This window comes from Hordeum vulgare, chromosome 1H, assembly GCF_904849725.1.
Source record: "Hordeum vulgare subsp. vulgare chromosome 1H, MorexV3_pseudomolecules_assembly, whole genome shotgun sequence".
NCBI lineage: Eukaryota > Viridiplantae > Streptophyta > Magnoliopsida > Poales > Poaceae > Hordeum > Hordeum vulgare.
Window position 1 is genome coordinate 132,581,763 of NC_058518.1, and position 9,957 is coordinate 132,591,719.

A 9,957-nucleotide genomic window follows, 5' to 3' on the forward strand; every position below is an offset into this window, starting at 1 on the left:
GAGCTAACCTAGGTTCTTATGCCATTTTGCGGTTATTATGGCATTTTGGAGCAAAATGGGCTAATTATGTATTTTTGTGGAAATTAAAGCCAGGATAATATGAAAGAGGAGAATAAAGAGGAGGAGGAGGAGAAGAAGAAGAAATCATGGAGAAGGACGAGAAGGAGGAGGAGAAGAAGGACTAGAAGGTCCTTGGCCTTCTCCTCCTTCTCCTCCTCCTCCTCCTCCTCCTCCTTCTCCTTCTTCTCTTCTTCTTCTTCTTCTTCTTTCTTTTCATTTTTCCTATTTCTTCTCCTCTTCTCCTCTTCTCCTCTTCTTGGAGCTAAATTACCTAATTATGTCTTTTTGGAGCTACATGGGCTAATTATCTCATTTTAGAGGAAAACAAACTAAGTATATAATATCATGAGCTAACCAAGGTTCTTATGGCATTTTGAGGTTATTATGGCATTTTGGAGCTCAATGGGCTAATTATGTATTTTTGGGGAAATTAAAGCAAGGATAATATGAAAGAGGAGAAGAAAGAGGAGGAGGAGGAGAAGAAGAAGAAATCAAGAAGAAGGAGGAGAATGAGGAGAAGGAGGAGGAGGAGAAGGACTAGAAGGTCCTTGGCCTTCTCCTCCTTCTCCTCCTCCTCCTCCTCCTCCTCCTCCTCCTTCTCCTTCTTCTCTTCTTCTTCTTCTTCTTCCTTATTTTCATTTTTCCTATTTCTTCTCCTCTTGTCCTCTTCTCCTCTTCTTGGAGCTAAATTACCTAATTATGTCTTTTTGGAGCTAAATGGGCTAATTATCTCATTTTAGAGGAAAACATGCTAAGTATATAATATTCATGAGCTAATCAAGGTTCTTATGCCATTTTAAGGTTATTATGCCATTTTGGAGCTAATTGGGCTAATTATGTCTTTTTGGGGAAATTAAAGCAAGGACAATATGAAAGAGGAGAAGAAATATGAGGAGGAGGAGAACAAGAAGGTCCTTGGTCTTCTCCTCCTTCTCCTCCTCCTCCTCCTCCTCCTTCTCCTTCTTCTCTTCTTCTTCTTCTTTCTTTTCATTTTTCCTATTTCTTCTCCTCTTCTTGGAGCTAAATTATCGAACTATGTCTTTCTGGAGGTAAATGGGCTAATTATCTCATTTTAGAGGAAAACAAGCTAAGTATATAATATTCATGAACTAACCAAGGTTCTTATGCCATTTTGAGGTTATTATGGCATTTTGGAGCTAAATGGGCTAATTATGTCTTTTTGGGGAAATTAAAGCAAGGATAATATGAAAGAGGAGAAGAAAGAGGATGAGGAGTAGAAGAAGAAGAAATCAACAAGAAGGAGGAGAAGGAGGAGAAGGAGGAGGAGGAGAAGGACTAGAAGGTCCTTGGCCTTCTCCTCCTTCTCCTCCTCCTCCTCCTCCTCCTCCTTCTCCTTCTTCTCTTCTTCTTCTTCTTCTTCTTTCTTGTCATTTTTCCTATTTATTCTCCTCTTCTCCTCTTCTCCTCTTCTTGGAGCTAAATGACCTAATTATGTCTTTTTGGAGCTAAATGGGCTAATTATCTCATTTTAGAGGAAAACAAGCTAAGTATATAATATTCATGAGCTAACCAAGGTTATTATGCCATTTTGAGGTTATTATGGCATTTTGGAGCTAAATGGGCTAATTATGTATTTTTGGGTAAATTGAAGCAAGGACAATATGAAAGAGGAGAAGAAAGAGGAGGAGGAGGAGAAGAAAAAGAAATCAAGAAGGAGGAGAAGGAGGAAAAGGAGGAGGAGGAGAAGGACTAGAAGGTCCTTGGCCTTCTCCTCCTTCTCCTCCTCCTCCTCCTCCTCCTTCTCCTTCTTCTCTTCTTCTTCTACTTTATTTTCATTTTTCCTATTTCTTCTCCTCTTCTTGGAGCAAAATTATCGAACTTTGTCTTTTTGGAGCTAAATGGGCTAATTATCTCATTTTAGAGGAAAATAAGCTAAGTATATAATATTCATGAGCTAACCAAGGTTCTTATGCCATTTTGAGGTTATTATGGCATTTTGGAGCTAAATGGGATAATTGTGTCTTTTTGGGGAAATTAAAGCAAGGATAATATGAAAGAGGAGTAGAAACAGGAGGAGGAGGAGGAGAAGAAGAAATCAAGAAGGAGGAGAAGGAGGAGAAGGAGGAGGAGGAGAAGGACTAGAAGGTCCTTGGCCTTCTCCTCCTTCTCATCCTCCTCCTCCTCCTCCTTCTCCTTCTTGTCTTCTTCTTCTTCTTCTTTCTTTTCATTTTTCCTATTTCTTCTCCTCTTCTTGGAGCTAAATAAGCTAACTATGTGTTTTTGGAGCTAAATGGGCAAATTATCTCATTTTAGAGGAAAACAAGCTAAGTATATAATATTCATGAGCTAACCTAGGTTCTTATGCCATTTTGAGGTTATTATGGCATTTTGGAGCAAAATGGGCTAATTATGTATTTTTGTGGAAATTAAAGCAAGGATAATATGAAAGAGGAGAAGAAAGAGGAGGAGGAGGAGCAGAAGAAGAAATCATGAAGAAGGAGGAGAAGGACGAGAAGGAGGAGGAGAAGAAGGACTAGAAGGTCCTTGGCCTTCTCCTCCTTCTCCTCCTCCTCCTCCTCCTCCTTCTCCTTCTTCTCTTCTTCTTCTTCTTCTTTCTTTTCATTTTTCCTATTTCTTCTCCTCTTCTCCTCTTCTCCTCTTCTTGGAGCTAAATTACGTAATTATGTCTTTTTGGATCTACATGGGCTAATTATCTCATTTTAGAGGAAAATAAACTAAGTATATAATATTCATGAGCTAACCAAGGTTCTTATGGCATTTTGAGGTTATTATGACATTTTGGAGCTAAATGGGCTAATTATGTCTTTTTGGGGAAATTAAAGCAAGGATAATATGAAAGAGGAGAAGAAAGAGGAGGAGGAGGAGAAGAAGAAGAAATCAAGAAGAAGGAGGAGAAGGAGGAGAAGGAGGAGGAGGAGAAGGACTAGAAGGTCCTTGGCCTTCTCCTCCTTCTCCTCCTCCTCCTCCTCCTCCTCCTCCTTCTCCTTCTTCTCTTCTTCTTCTTCTTCTTTCTTTTCATTTTTCCTATTTCTTCTCCTCTTCTCCTCTTCTTGGAGCTAAATTACCTAATTATGTCGTTTTGCAGCTACATGGGCTAATTATCTCATTTTAGAGGAAAACAAACTAAGTATATAATATTCATGAGCTAACCAAGGTTCTTATGGCATTTTGAGGTTATTATGGCATTTTGGAGCTAAAGGGGCTAATTATGTCTTTTTGGGGAAATTAAAGCAAGGATAATATGAAAGAGGAGAAGAAAGAGGAGGAGGAGGAGAAGAAGAAGAAATCAAGAAGAAGGAGGAGAAGGAGGAGAAGGAGGAGGAGGAGAAGGACTAGAAGGTCCTTGGACTTCTCCTCCTTCTCCTCCTCCTCCTCCTCCTCCTCCTCCTTCTCCTTCTTCTCTTCTTCTTCTTCTTCTTCTTTATTTTCATTTTTCCTATTTCTTCTCCTCTTGTCCTCTTCTCCTCTTCTTGGAGCTAAATTACCTAATTATGTCTTTTTGGAGCTAAATGGGCTAATTATCTCATTTTAGAGGAAAACAAGCTAAGTATATAATATTCATGAGCTAATCAAGGTTCTTATGCCATTTTAAAGTTATTATACCATTTTGGAGCTAATTGGGCTAATTATGTCTTTTTGGGGAAATTAAAGCAAGGACAATATGAAAGAGGAGAAGAAATAGGAGGAGGAGGAGAAGAAGAAGAAATCAAGAAGAAGGAGGAGAAGGAGGAGAAGGAGGAGGAGGAGAAGGACTAGAAGGTCCTTGGTCTTCTCCTCCTTCTCCTCCTCCTCCTCCTCCTCCTTCTCCTTCTTCTCTTCTTGTTCTTCTTTCTTTTCATGTTTCCTATTTATTCTCCTCTTCTTGGAGCTAAATTATTGAACTATGTCTTCTTGGAGCTAAATGGGCTAATTATCTCATTTTAGAGGAAAACAAGCTAAGTATATAATATTCATGAACTAACCAAGGTTCTTATGTCATTTTGAGGTTATTATGGCATTTTGGAGCTAAATGGGCTAATTATGTCTTTTTGGGGAAATTAAAGCAAGGATAATATGAAAGAGGAGAAGAAAGAGGACGAGGAGTAGAAGAAGAAGAAATCAAGAAGAAGGAGGAGAAGGAGGAGAAGGAGGAGGAGGAGAAGGACTAGAAGGTCCTTGGCCTTGTCCTCCTTCTCCTCCTCCTCCCCCTCCTCCTTCTCCTTCTTCTCTTCTTCTTCTTCATCTTTCTTTTCATTTTTCCTATTTGTTCTCGTCTTCTCCTCTTCTCCTCTTCTTGGAGCTAAATTAGCTAACTTTGTCTTTTTGGAGCTAAATGGGCTAATTATCTCATTTTAGAGGAAAACAAGCTAAGTATATAATATTAATGAGCTAACTAAGGTTCTTATGCCATTTTGAGGTTATTATGGCATTTTGGAGCTAAATGGGCTAATTATGTATTTTTGGGGAAATTTAATCAAGGATAATATGAAATAGGAGAAGAAAGAGGAGGAGGAGGAGATGAAGAAGAAATCAAGAAGAAGGAGGATAAGGAGGAGGAGGAGAAGGACTAGAAGGTCCTTGGCCTTCTCCTCATTCTCCTCCTCCTCCTCCTCCTCCTCCTTCCCCTTCTTCTCTTCTTCTTCTTCTTATTTCTTTTCATTTTTCCTATTTATTCTCCTCTTCTTGGAGCTAAATTAGCTAACTATGTCTTTTTGGAGCTAAATGGTCTAGTTATCTCATTTGAGAGGAAAACAAGCAAAGTATATAATATTCATGAGCTAACCAAGGTTCTTATGCCATTTTGAGGTTATTATGGCATTTTGGAGCTAAATGGGCTAATTATGTCTTTTTGGGGAAATTAAAGCAAGGATAATTTGAAATAGGAGAAGAAATAGGAGGAGGAGGAGATGAAGAAGAAATCAAGAAGGAGGAGAAGGAGGAGAAGGAGGAGGAGGAGAAGGACTAGAAGGTCCTTGGCCTTCTCCTCCTCCTTCTCCTCCTCCTCCTCCTCCTCCTTCTCCTTCTTCTCTTCTTCTTCTTCTTCTTCTTCCTTATTTTCATTTTTCCTATTTCTTCTCCTCTTGTCCTCTTCTCCTCTTCTTGGAGCTAAATTACCTAATTATGTCTTTTTGGAGCTAAATGGGCTAATTATCTCATTTTAGAGGAAAACAAGCTAAGTATATAATATTCATGAGCTAACCAAGGTTATTATGCCATTTTGAGGTTATTATGGCATTTTGGAGCTAAATGGGCTAATTATGTCTTTTTGGGGATATTAAAGCAAGGACAATATGAAAGAGGAGAAGAAAGAGGAGGAGGAGGAGAAGAAGAAGAAATCAAGAAGGAGGAGAAGGAGGAGGAGGAGAAGGACTAGAAGGTCCTTGGCCTTCTCCTCCTTCTCCTGCTCCTCCTCCTCCTCCTTCTCCTTCTTCTCTTCTTCTTCTTCTTTATTTTTATTTTTCCTATTTCTTCTCCTCTTCTTGGAGCTAAATTATCGAACTATGTCTTTTTGGAGCTAAATGGGCTAATTATCTCATTTTAGAGGAAAACAAGCTAAGTATATAATATTCATGAGCTAACCAAGGTTCTTATGCCATTTTGAGGTTATTATGGCATTTTGGAGCTAAATGGGATAATTGTGTCTTTTTGGGAAAATTAAAGCAAGGATAATATGAAAGAGGAGAAGAAAGAGGAGGAGGAGGAGAAGAAGAAGAAATCAAGAAGGAGGAGAAGGAGGAGAAGGAGGAGGAGGAGAAGGACTAGAAGGTCCTTGGCCTTATCCTCCTTCTCATCCTCCTCCTCCTCCTCCTCCTTCTCCTTCTTCTCTTCTTCTTGTTCTTCTATCTTTTAATTTTTCCTATTTCTTCTCCTCTTCTCCTCTTCTCCTCTTCTTGGAGCTAAATTAGCTAACTATGTCTTTTTGGAGCTAAATGGGCTAATTATCTCATTTTAGAGGAAAACAAGCTAAGTATATCTTTACCTATTAATAAAGCAAATATAGCTTCTGTCGTCCGTTATAAAAAATACCCCTAAAGTGTGCGTGAATTACCCCCTTGTGCCACCGGTAAGTGAAAACACCGATTCGTTTTTTCAACTCTGATTCAGTTCTCCTATTTCATTCAAGATTCGCGGTCCCACTATTTCATCACAAGTATGTGGTTAGCTCAACTGGTTCGGCGCTGTAGGTTCCACCCTAGAGACCACGGTTCAAACCCTCTTTCTCCCACCTTTTCTCATTCGATACCTAGCACTTTTTTTCTTCTTTTTTTAGGTCTTCTATATTTTTTTCCCTTTTGGCATAAAATTTGCAAAAAAAATAATCATGGATTTAAAAAATGTCAAACTTATAAACAAAAAAGTTCCCATATATACAAAATAATGTACAACGCCTAGGGATTATAAATAATATACTTTTCTTTTATTTTGAAAATATTCATCATGTATTTAAAAAACTTTAAATGTGCATAGAAAATGTTTTCGATGTATAAGAAGAACATATACAAAAATAAACAATGTGTATGGAACAAAATAGACATAAAAATATATAACTTTTGGAAAATGTTAATCATGTATTTGGATAATGTCAAACATGTATATAAAAAATGTTCATGATGCATACAAAATATGTAGACTGTATAAAAAAAGTAGACATCAAAACTAAATATGTTTTAAAAATGTTAACCATGAAATTGAAAATATCAAACATGTATATATAAAATGTTTCTGATGTCACCCGCAAAAAAAATGTTTCTAATGTACTCTCTTCATCCCAAAATAACTGTCTCAACTTTGTACTAGCTTTAATACAAAGTTGTACTAAGCTTAAGACACTTATTTTGTAAACGATAAAGTATAAAAAACTGAACAATGATGCTTATACAAATTTATGTAAACCAATGGCTTAGCTTTGATTTTTCATATTGTTTTAAACTGTTTTGCTAATGATTTTTTAAGTATATCGATGTTGATATGCAACCTTGAACATTTGGCATGCATGTACTTACAACTTGATTGTTTTCGATGGAGCTGTCTAATATGTTTGCAACTAAATTAAGACTTTACTTGGATTACAAATGCAAACGCTTATATCAGCAAGACAAAAATAATGCTCTTATGTGTATGCTATCATTAATTAATAAAACATACTTCGCTATTTTCATCGTAATGCAAATATTTGTGGGCATCACTGAGGAGGAGAGAGACCATGCAACTTGAAACATCAAGTAAGAACATATCCATGTTTACTTATTATATGTTTATTAATAATATAAGTTCACATGACATAAATTTAAATTGTTTGGAATACCTGTACGCAATATTCTTTCATGCTTTGATTTCTTGATTTGTTAATTAAATATGCATCGATTTGGCGTATATTCCCTCTGTAACTAAGCATACTGAACATACTGTGAGTGAGTGAGAGAGAGAGAGAAAGCGAGAGAGAGAGAGGGACCTTAAAATGTGATGTTATTTGGAACTAAAAGACGTGGGCCTATTAAGGTCCTGAGTCGTGGTTATTGTCTTAAGAGCGCGTGTTATTTTCTCTCCCGTTGAAACGCACGGGCTCTTTTGCTAGTAATATTAATGACCTAACCAAGGTTCCTATGCCATTTTGAGGTTATTATGGCATTTTTGAGCTAAATGGGCTAATTATGTATTTTTGTGGAAATTTAAGCAAGGATAATATGAAAGAGGAGAAGAAAGAGGAGGAGGAGGAGAAGAAGAAGAAATCAAGAAGAAGGAGGAGAAGTAGGAGTAGGATGAGTAGGAGAAGGACTAGAACGTCCTTGGCCTTCTCCTCCTCCTTCTCCTCCTCCACCTCCTCCTCCTTCTCCTTCTTCTCTTCTTCTTCTTCTTCTTTCTTTTCATTTTTCCTATTTCTTCTCCTCTTCTTGGAGCTAAATTAGCTAAATATGTATTTTTGGAGCTAAATGGTCTAATTATCTCATTTTAGATGAAAACAAGCTAAGTATATAATATTCATGAGCTAACCAAGGTTCTTATGCCATTTTGAGGTTATTATGGCATTTTGGAGCTAAATGGGCTAATTATGTCTTTTTGCGGAAATTAAAGCAAGGATAATATGAAAGAGGACAAGAAAGAGGAGGAGGAGGAGAAGAAGAAGAAATCAAAAAGAAGGAGGAGAAGGTGGAGAAGGACTAGAAGGTCCTTGGCCTTCTCCTCCTTCTCCTCCACCTCCTCCTCCTCCTCCTCCTTCTCCTTCTTCTCTTCTTCTTCTTCTTCTTTCTTTTCATTTTTCCTATTTATTCTCCCCTTGTCCTCTTCTCCTCTTCTTGGAGCTAAATTACCTAATTATGTCTTTTTCGAGCTAAATGGGCTAATTATCTCATTTTAGAGGAAAACAAGATAAGTATATAATATTCATGAGCTAACCAAGGTTCTTATGCCATTTTCAGGTTATTATGGCATTTTGGAGCTAAATGGGCTAATTATGTCTTTTTGGGGAAATTAAAGCATGGACAATATGAAAGAGGAGAAGAAAGAGGAGGAGGAGGAGAATAAGAAGAAATCAAGAAGAAGGAGGAGAAGGAGGAGAAGGAGGAGGAGGAGAAGGACTAGAAGGTCCTTGGCCTTCTCCTCCTTCTCCTCCTCCTCCTCCTCCTCCTTCCCCTTCTTCTCTTCTTCTTCTTCTTCTTTCTTTTGGTTTTTCCTATTTCTTCTCCTCTTCTTGGAGCTAAATTATCTAACTATGTCTTTTTGGAGCTAAATGGGCTAATTATCTCATTTTAGAGGAAAGCAAGCTAAGTATATAATATTCATGAGCTAACCAAGGTTCTTATGCCATTTTGAGGTTATTATGGCATTTTGGAGCTAAATGGGCTAATTATGTCTTTTTGGGGAAATTAAAGCAAGGATAATATGAAAGAGGATAAGAAATAGGAGGAGTAGGAAAAGAAGAAGAAATTAAGAAGAAGGAGGAGAAGGAGGAGGAGGAGAAGGACTAGAAGGTCCTTGGCCTTCTCCTCCTGCTCCTCCTCCTCCTCCTCCTCCTTCTCCTTCTTCTCTTCTTCTTCTTCTTATTTCTTTTCATTTTTCCTATTTCTTCTCCTCTTCTCCTCTTCTCCTCTTCTTGGAGCTAAATTAGCTAACTATGTCTTTTTGGAGCTAAATGGTCTAATTATCTCATTTTAGAGGAAAACAAGCTAAGTATATAATATTCATGAGCTAACCAAGGTTCTTATGCCATTTTCAGGTTATTATGGCATTTTGGAGCTAAATGGGCTAATTATGTCTTTTTGGGGAAATTAAAGCAAGGACAATATGAAAGAGGATAAGAAAGAGGAGGAGGAGTAGAACAAGAATAAATCAAGAAGAAGGAGGAGAAGGAGGAGAAGGAGGAGGAGGAGAAGGACTAGAAGGTCCTTGGCCTTCTCCTCCTTCTCCTTCTTCTCTTCTTCTTCTTCTTTCTTTTCATTTTTCCTATTTATTCTCCTCTTCTTGGAGCTAAATTATCTAACTATGTCTTTTTGGAGCTAAATGGGCTAATTATCTCATTTTGGAGGAAAACAAGCTAAGTATATAATATTCATGAGCTAACCAAGGTTCTTATGCCATTTTGAGGTTCTTATGGCATTTTGGAGCTAAATGGGCTAATTATGTCTTTTTGGGGAAATTAAAGCAAGGATAATATGAAAGAGGAGAAGAAAGAGGAGGAGTAGGAAAAGAAGAAGAAATTAAGAAGAAGGAGGAGAAGGTGGAGGAGGAGAAGGACTAGAAGGTCCTTGGCCTTCTCCTCCTGCTCCTCCTCCTCCTCCTCCTCCTTCTCCTTCTTCTCTTCTTCTTCTTCTTATTTCTTTTCATTTTTTCTATTTCTTCTCCTCTTCTCCTCTTCTCCTCTTCTTGGAGCTAAATTAGCTAACTATGTCTTTTTGGAGCTAAATGGGCTAATTATCTCATTTTAGAGGAAAACAAACT